This window comes from Chaetura pelagica, unplaced genomic scaffold (assembly GCF_000747805.2).
Source record: "Chaetura pelagica isolate M959 unplaced genomic scaffold, ChaPel_1.0 scaffold10, whole genome shotgun sequence".
NCBI lineage: Eukaryota > Metazoa > Chordata > Aves > Apodiformes > Apodidae > Chaetura > Chaetura pelagica.
Window position 1 is genome coordinate 9,747,116 of NW_009952263.1, and position 10,328 is coordinate 9,757,443.

Genomic DNA, 10,328 nt, shown 5'->3' on the forward strand with positions numbered 1-10,328 from the left:
AGGAATTTTTTAATTACTAAAAGGAAAAAAAAATATTCTCGGACAGCAATGACTAAGGTGTGTTTCATCTGCATTAGGCAATACATAAACATAACAAAATAAATTTGCAGTATTTTATACAGATGTTTAATATTTATGTATTTTATAAGTTTTACCCCTAACTTTTCACTGTATAGACCCACTGCATAATTATTTTTTTTCAAGGTCTCCTAGCCTCCAGCATTATTGAGGCCTTCTAATAGGATTATTTCTTGACTTCCCAGTTAGTGCTGTGAGGAGCAAGGTACAGTTCTGCAGTCCAGAGTTACAATATGATCCCTTCTCTCTGTTAAGTTAAATGGCAGCTTCATCCTTGGAACACTATGATGTCAGAAGACCCAGGCACTACACAAAACAAATAAGCAGGCCTATCAAAACCCTGTTACAAATAATATAAGTATATATGTGCATGTGTGCATATTTTTACACATATATATGTATATGCACTTGTGTGTATATATATAAAAAAGAATGTGTGCGTATAAAAACAATATAAAAAACCTCACTTAGTGAACAATTCCCAGAATCTCAAACCTCAAATCCCTGCTAAACTAATACTCAGCTTCTACAAGCAATGGGGAAAATGTAGTTCTGAAATATAAGCTTGCTCTACTACAAACCAGGGAAAAAAGAAGATTCAATGGCCCAGGGCCACACTTGGGCTTGTCTCTCTTTCCTTAGACCATTCTCAACCTACTTTAAATCTAGGGAAGCCAAAGAATCCTTCTGCTACTTCTGATGAGTCCAAATTAAAAAAACAAAGCCTTTGTCTGTGCCTCTATTAAAAAAGCTTTACTGCAAACACTAAAAAAATATGATTTTCAAGCCAGGCATCTCAGCTGGCCATAGGTGCATCAGTTTATAAGAGTTGGAGTAAATATCTCACCTAAGTAGAACTTTGGCAATTTATGGTCTTATAGATCACAACCAAAAATTAGTCCAGAAACCAGAAAGCAGACAATGCAGAAGAAGACTTATAAGGCAACTGGGAGAGAGACGCTGATTCATAAGCAAACCATTGATTTATTTTTTTTTCTGCAGTGGCTCCAATTTGATTGAGATGAAGTTTTCTGATGGAGTAGTCTACAGGAAGATGACCAGCATGTATAACAGACTACAGAACTGCACTGTCCTACTGACTTAACGACACCCTCGCAATCCTCTTCATATCTGCTCATGAAGTTCATTAATAAAAACAACATGAAGTTCAACAAGGCCAAGTGCAAGGTCCTGCACCTGAGTTGGGGCAATCCCAAGCACAAATACAGGCTGGGTAGAGAATGGATTGAAAACAGTCTGGAAAAGAGGAACGTAGGGGTGATGGTGGATGAGAAGCTCAGCATGAGCTGGCAATGTGCACTTGCAGCCCAGAAAGCCAATCATGTCTTTGGCTGCATCAAAAGAATCATGGCCAGCAGCTCAAGGGAGGTGCTTCTGCCCCTCTGCTCCACTCTTGTGAGACCCCACCTGGAGTACTGTGTCCAGTTCTGGAGCTCCCAACATAAGGATATGGAGCTCACGGAGAAAGTCCGCGGAAGGGCCATGAAGATGATCTGAGCACTGATGCTGGAGAACCTCTCCTACAAGGACAGGCTGAGAGGTGGGGCTGTTCAGCCTGGAGAAGAGAAGGCTCTGGGGAGACCTGATAGTGGCCTTCCAGTACCTGAAGGGGGCCTTCAGGAAAGCTGGGGAGGAACTTTTTACAAGAGCATGTAGTGATAAGGCAAGGGGTAATGGATCAATACTGGAAGAGGGGAGACTTAGGTTAGACATTAGGAGGAAATTCTTTAGTGTGAGGGTGGTGAAACACTAGAACAGGTTGTCCAGGGAAGTTGTGGAAGCCACATTCCTGGAAGCATTCAAGGCCAGGTTGGATGGGGCTCTGAGCAACCTGATCTAGTGGGAGGTGTTCCTGGCCATGCAGGGAGTTTGGAACTAGATGATCCTGCAACTCAAACCATTTGATGCTTCTATCCCTCTTAACAAGAGAGGAAAGAATGAGCAGCTAGGTGTCTAAAAGGGTAGTCTAAAAATCAAACTCCTGAAATCAATGAAACAGAAACCATCATTATCTCTTCCAGTTGTTGTACCACTTGCTCTTACCCTGACTAAATAAAAACTGCTTGTCTTTATCTAACCTGATCACTTTCTCCTGATACTAATGGAGCCAGCTTGGTCACTGACTGCAGCAAGAGAGTACAAAAGACACTAAAGGTGTACTCTCAAATGAACAATTACATGCATTAAAGGAGGGAAAACAAACAGGGACTGTATGGGAATTAGTGAGGGGACAATCTTTAGCCACTGGAAATGCTCAGCAAGGTGAGAATACTGTCATCTAAAGGATACCTCACCTGTTTTTAGTAGCAAGCAAGACAAAACCATTTTGTGATCCAAGGCAGTGAGAGGCTTAATACCAACAGCACATATCTTAATCAATCTCCTGGAGGAGATACCAGTTTGTCCCTATTCTAGTTATCGCTCAGCAAACTAAACGATGTGGGTCAAGCAGCACTGTAGCCAAAAAACTATGTGATCATTGTCCCCATACACCTTTAAAAATTAAATGGAAAAAACACTAGGTAACATATGATAATAAGAAGAGCATTGGGTTATAATTAACAATAGATTATCACTGAACAGTAAGGAAATCTTGCGCTTCTTTAAGTCAAGTTGAGGGTTTATGGTTGCTAAAGAAGCTCAACTATCATTACTATGGGACCCAACACCCCTCTTTGCTTCCAGAAGTGGAGACAAGTCTCAAGCTTTAGAGGGTATAAGAAATCCTTCCAAAATGTGTATTATTCCAGTGAAAAATGCTCATAATGAGAACATGGCCCTCTTTGCACTCCCTGGTAAATGAACAATTCTGACAGAACAGAATAGCATTACTCACCAAGTAAAATGCTGTTTTCCTTTAGTGAAGGATATTCAAACAATTTGGATGAGGAATGCTGGTCTGGACTTACTTAACCTGTCCAGCAGAATCAAATCTGCCAATTATCATTATGCAGATGCTGTGGTAAGAGCATAAAGTTCCCCATTTCTTAAGCATGAGAAGTATGGCCTGATGACTTCAGAAATAGATTTAGCCTGGAGCTTTCTATGAAATTGACCTCTCACCTGAAAATAGCCTGCACCAGCACAAGGCTACTTTCTAAAATGAAAAGGGGCACTGGAAACATGCTTAAATCAATAATAATGAGAGTTTTCAGGGATAAATAGTCCTTAGATTCACTAACATCCTTAAGACAGGTCCTTAAAACTCACTACCATGTAAATTGCTCCCGTTTGATCTTCAACAGTGGTGAGTACAATAAAGGTTGTCTTCTTCCACTTGACCAAACTGTCTGCATCCACTGTAGACCAATAAACTTCCCTTCATTCTGGTTTTGATTTGTCCTGACCTATTAAGGCAACACACTTAAGCTGATAGAGAAATACTGTCCCCTACATGAGCCTCCTGCGGTCCTCCAGAGATCACTTATTTTTCTCTCATAAAAGGCATACAAGATAGTAATTTGTTTAGGTTGAAATATGATGAATTTGCAGGATATAGATATAAAACTAAGAGGTTCTGCATTCTGCGCCAGTGCCTTACAATAACTTATTAGAATATCACAAACTATCCTCTTATTTCATGCCTTCCCTCACCAGGAGCTCCTGGCATCTGATGCAGAAGCATGTTAGCTCCTTTTGGTTCATGTGAGATAGCTAAATCAGGAGATGTTCTGAAGAGCAAATAATGTCCAGGTTTGTTTCCAAATACTGCATTATGCACAGGCATTTTTGTTTATTTGTTTATAAAGCAGACCCATGACTTTGAGGCTGATGAGAAGTGGAAGCAGGAGCTTCTACAGCTGTTTACAGATGAAATTCAGCAAAACACTGAATACCTAAAATCACACTGAAGACAGTGAGTCAGAATACATGCAAAATGAGTGAGGGTTTCAAGTAATTAATTATCTTGCAGCTTCCAATCCTGATACATTGTTATGCAGATAAGGACAAGGATAATATTTGTGGAAACATGCCAACTTTTTTTAAAAAAAACCCAAACACTAAGATTTATTATGTAATGCACATTGAAAGGTCACAACTATACTTCATGCCTCTGCAGAAAATGAGGAAAACTTTGGGTCTTCTTGGTACTTATCTCCAGCGGGCATTCATATTTTCAGTGATGCAGAGCTGCATCCCTTTCCTAGGATGGCAGACAGCGAATATTGTCTTTGTGGGAGTGTTAGATTCACGTTCTTGATCATCTGCCCTTCCCCATGTTTCTCTCAGATTCACTTAGTTTCTCCCCTTTTTATTTATTCTTAGTACTGTACCATTCACCTGTGAGGTTTTTTTTGTACAGCATAATTTTAATACTCCATTTTAGTATTCCAAAGATTTTGCTACTTTTATTCCTGTCCAATATCTGCTTCCAGAAATGCAGTGTATTTATGGATTTGAACAGGTGATTCAAAGTAAATAACGTGTAGCCATCTGTGGAGGGGAGCGTCTCTTCTGAGGTCTTCAGCTGCTACTGGAGAACTACATAAATTTTCACTAGCTGATATTCTTCTGTTCTTTTGTTCAGATTTGTAGTGGCCATATTCAGTCCCCACAATCTGTGTGATGGTAACAGGCATGCTATTTGCATCTCTGATTTAAGCTGTCACAAGAAATACATTTTTATATGACAAACCACCTTTGGTGCTGATTGCAAGTGATTTGCAATATTCTTGCAGCTGAGCTTCTGACAGTTTGTTCACCCAGAGATCATTTGAGAGGTTTACTAAGATAGGTTTGGGGTTTTTTTCATTTGAAAACCAATCTTATTCTGAAGTGTGGATCTCCTTTCCACTGATGTCACGCTCCACAGTCAATGATTGCTAAGCCTTCTGATAAAGATGTTACCTGATTTCCATTTCTTACAGACTGCAAACCATCCCTACTGCTATAAGTTAACTTTATGTTAAAGCCTTCTTCTCCTTAATATAACTCAAAAATGTGACAAAGACGTCTTTTAAGAACAGGAAGAATTCCCTATGTAATTGCCTGCTTGAACATTGGGGATTCTCCTACCCTATGCACAATTTAGCAAGTGGATTTTTGCTGGCATCTATGCCTCAGTGCAGAATTCACCCTGACACCAGTATTCTTGGCTCAATGAAGAATTTGTAAATGGGAAATTCTCAGGCTAAACAGAAGACAGTCTGTTCTGAATTTTCATGCTCTAAAATACACAGCTCCCTGTGACTGGGAGATCCAGAAACCAAGGACCTGGATTTTCCCAGGTAAATTTTGCTTTGGGTCAGGGAAATAGGTGAATAGGAAATAAAACGTGGGATGGCACTAAACCACATGGGACTTGTGTCCCATGTCTCTCCACTCCAGGTGACTGATGTGAGAGCTGCTTTAGGATTCCTTTAAATCACCCGAAACTATAGCGTCCTACGTGATCTTCAGGGTCAGAGAGTAAGAGTTCGACGTTTGTCAATTGTGATGACACTTCTACTCCAAACAAAGAAAACTTTTGTAATTTAGAATTTATTTTTGGGAAAATGACACTATAATTTCAATACCTCATTTTGGAATGAATTTGCATTTTTAAATCGACTTACTGAATTATTAAGTCAGTAGATGCCATGAAATCTTGTTACAAGTTGGGTACTCAATTTAGGAAGTGACAGTGGAAAAGACAAAAATTTCAGAATTACAGCATATTTTGAGATGCTGTAAAAGCTATTAAACTGAAAGTTTCACTCTATACTAGTAACCTTCATTAAAGAACAAATTTACCTTTCATTGAGATAAACTTACAAAATTATGTAATTTTTCTATCCAGTTGTTTTTAAAAGTCCATGTTAATTATCTCTGACTGTATAAGTGAAACAACATTAATGGTCTTAGTGAAGTATTCCACTATAACCCCCCAAAAAAGAATAGAGCAGGTTATTCAACACCTATGTAATTGCATGTTATTACAAAACACCAGGGAAATAGCCTACATTTTATAATTCCAAGGCAGACTAACACTGTAACAGTGGTTTATGCTATAAAATCATGTTACCTCCAAATTTCCTGAAGTAGTCGAAACAAGCCAAGAAAATTCCTTTTTCTAGGTTAAAGGTAACTGGAAATACAGAGGCAGCTTTGATCTGTTTATCTGAAGCTTTGTCCTTCTCAAAATGTGGAAGTCTCTCAGAAAGTTCTACTAAGCAGGATTTCTATCTATTGTTTTGGGGCATCTGGAACTAGTGGGGAATATAGTGCTTTCCCAGCTTAACATTTTGTTTTTCCATTGCACCCTGAAGCTACACAATGCACTGCCAAGAGAAAACTAATTCAGCAGTATAAATTAAAAATAGGATTCTCGTGACACAAACTGCATAAATATTTTACTTGTATAATGATTTTGCAGCAGTGATAGGTTTCTGTTATGAAATCTTCCCAAATTGCAAGACATTTCTTATAAAGCCAGTATGCAGAGGCAAGCAGAAATAATACTATTATAAGTTTTATTGAAAAATTAATAAATAATTTTTAGGGGAAGATGCTGCCAAGTCTTTCTTTGTAATATACAATTATCCTTGGTTTATTATCTCCTTAGAACAAACATAAGTAGGCATTTTCAAGTATTACTTCAACAGTGTAAAAATCTGAAGAGTACTAAGACTGTAATTTTTAGAAGTTTCACTGATTCACATAATCCTTGTGCAGCAGTCATAACAATCTTCTCAGTAATGCTTCGCTGTTATAAATGCAGCTGAAAACAAGTACTTCAACTATGCTTTAAATCAGAATCTGAAATGAGTATTAGCTTTTACTTACTATTTGACAGGGAGGTGGTGTCTTCTATAAGTCTTATCAAGTACTTAGCAAGTACTAAGTTTTTAAAATTCAGACCTCTAGCCTGCAGTATGAGTGGACAGTAGCAAACTATCCTCACATCAGGCCCAGCGGCTACAGCAATTAATTACCACAATATAACTACTAAGCTATTAGTTAAAAAATTGTTGCTATAAAGACTAGCAGTCAAAAGTGATGGAAAAAGGTCTAAGAGCCAGACTGTATAATGAGACAAGGGATCTCACCAATTCAAGACTATAAACCATCAGTTTAAGGAAGGATTAAAATTTCTCTAAACTTGCTTTTTACTTTATCAAAATAGACTTAAAACGAAGCACAGAGATATGAAGTTAGTGAAGAAAAGCTGCAGTCCTAATATACAGATTTTTAAGCAGATAATCAGACAATCTAGAAATCTATGCACAGTTAAGCAGCCCTCAGCCTTGTACAGAGGTCTGAGCAGCAGCACATCCTTCTTCTCACATGCAGACCTGCTCTCAGTTGTGCCTAAGAGTCTGCCTAAGCTGAAATGATTGTTGAAATAAGGGTCTTAGGGGCCTTCAAAATAGCTTATTCAAAAACAAATAAAACAGGGCCTACCGACATTTGAGCTTTTTCTCAGCTCCATTTATTTCAAGTATCCTTTAAGATAGCTATTATCACCTCCAAAACGGACCTGCTCAGCAATTAGCCCTGGCTCGACAAATCACTTGGGTCTAATTTCCATTTATTTCTCCCGCAGAACAAAATGACAGGGGCAAATTCGGAGCACTTTCTCTTAGTTTGCCAGTTTGTCTCACAAATACTTTAGTTCTCTATCCTAGTAAAGCTTGAATAAGAAAACTATAATTCATAAAAAAGAACTTGGATTGGGTAAACTACTCATAAGAAGTTTGATAAAATTACTCTGTCTCCCGGATACTTGAGGGAAGAACAAGTACATGGGGAGGAGTGTTCTTTCTATAAACACTTCTTATTGTCAGGACATAATGTATTTGGTCTATAATACAGAGATGACAACGTGACAACAACAGTGAGCTAGGGATGAGAAGAGATAAGTTTGGGCATTCTTCACTGGGTTTGTTCACAGCTGTCTGTCGTGAGCCCTGGTACCCTGCCCTGACACCAAAACCAGGGGCAGAAGGTCCTTAACTATACTGGGAATAAAACCCTCCTGACTCTACAGAAGAAAAAGCCCCAGAAAACAGGGAAACTCCAAGTGCTTAAATCATAAGGAAAAAAAATCAAGTAGTTTAACTATCCTAACTTAATCATCAAAGCTGAGTATCTATGAAGTCAGGCCCTACAGAGTAGGAGGAGTAGTTTCATAAGAAGATACCAACCTGAATCCTTACCCTATACCATTAAGGTATATATGTGTGTGTATACATACTAAATAACATTTATATATATATATATATGCCCTAAATAACTCCTGACTTTTCAGCTCTTCTCAACTGCTGCAAGAGTTAAGGGTTCTCAGTAGCTCAGAAGGTCTCAAAAATCCAGAGCATTTAGCAAACAATGAATGAAAAGAGACCTGCAGCTATCTGAATAAGTTCACACATCAGAAAGCAATCATTACATTGTCTATTGCTAGCAGGTGGCTAACCATGAATGTTTATAACTACAGCTACAAATCTACTTTGATTTTTTGGTAGGTGATTAGTGTTCTTTGTTAATAGCTATTAAAAGTTGTTGATAGCAACTCAATGTCTGTCACAGTTTTGTATCGTAACAAATAGACTAAATCATGCATCTGTTGACCTTGATAGGTCAGCCATGTGAAATTCTTATATTTAATGATTCTGATTAATCTAGACCTCCTACCTTTGCAATTTTGTTTGAATTATGCCGGTGATCGACACTGAGGCAGTACCTACTCATATGCAAACAAAAATGTAAAATCTGCAGTCCTGACACTGCTAACAGTGCTGAGGATTCACACTTACCAAAACCACCACAGGATGAAAAAGGCCTGTGTGTCTGATGGTACAAATTAGTCTGCAAAATAGCAACTTTTGAGAGAAGATGCTTATCTTGTTCCTCTTACCCACCTGCTATTTACTGCTTTGTATCCTGATCTACAGGCACTTGCACATAGCTGATTCTGCAGCATTACCCACGAAAGCAGCTTGTGGGCCATGAGTTTCCCAGATCACGGTCTTAAGCAGGAACAACTCCTTTGCTGTGTCTGCTCAAAGTGAGCAAGTTCCTTCAATAATATCCGAAAGACAGTGGAAAAATTAGAAGAGTAACTTGTGAAGTAGCTATGCTTGAAACAGGTGGATAAAACTACAAATGTCTGATTCCCAAACCCTGTGTATTAGTTAAATGCATTACATGTTTTCATGAAACGTGTAACTGTGGCAGTTCCCCAACCCTCTAGATTACAGGTTGTCTGCAGTCAACCCTGAAAATGTACCGTGGACTACCCTTTGTCCATGTTACCATTTTTTTTAAAGTGTAAAATCTACAATATTGTTATAGTTCTGTGGTTCAGCATCTCATGGTTATGCAAACTCCATTTACAAACTCCAGCACTGTGTTGAAGAGAAGGCTTCTTCACATGGAATTTTTCTGGAAAGTAGGGTTTGTGCTTGCTATGTTTTTCTCAGCATAAGCTGTATGGGGTGGATTCATACATCAATAATACAGCTGGATGAAGGCAAGGCAGCAGAAAAATATTAAAGAGCACATGTAAGAAAACTACTAACTTGCAGGGTAATGTCTGTTTTCTCACCATTATTGATAGCTTCTCTGATATACAGTACACCAGGAACTACCTCCAAGATTTTTCATGCCTTAAGCAAAAGGGCGCTCACCTTTCCACTCACTATTCCACTGCATTTTTAGGCTTCCCTACTCTTTGGCTCCCGCAGCAATACTAGGAACATTCCCGCCTGCTATCCAGTTAATAAAACAGAGAAGCACCTGCTTCTTCTTACACACAAACTTCATTTTACAGAGATGAGAAGAGCCTGGGACTGTTACCCGTCAGCGGAATCACTGCAATCACTTGTGTCTGTACAATTAAGCGAGACTTATGCAGCTTTGGAGGCTTTTTTTTTAGCCATATTATTGCTCAAAATAATTAATAATATTGCAGAACTGTATAAATACAGAAAAAAGAGAGATTCCTTTAAAACAGCAGCCGAGGGGGTGGGGGGAGAGCCTTCCTGACATGCAATAAATTTTTCTTTCTTTTTTTTTTTTTTCCCTTTTAATTTTAAATAAAGCTGTCTGCGAATTTGAGCCTAGGGAGACCTTCATTAAAATCAATTAATCAGCCAGCCCTCTCTGCTGAATAGCTTTCTGGAGACAAAACGCCAAAAGCTGGGACTGGGAGCGAGATGTGCGCGGCTCCTGCTGACTGATCCCCCCCGGGCCGCGGCCTCGCACCCCTGCCCGCCCGGGGGCTGTTCCCGGCTGCTGGGGGGGGGGAC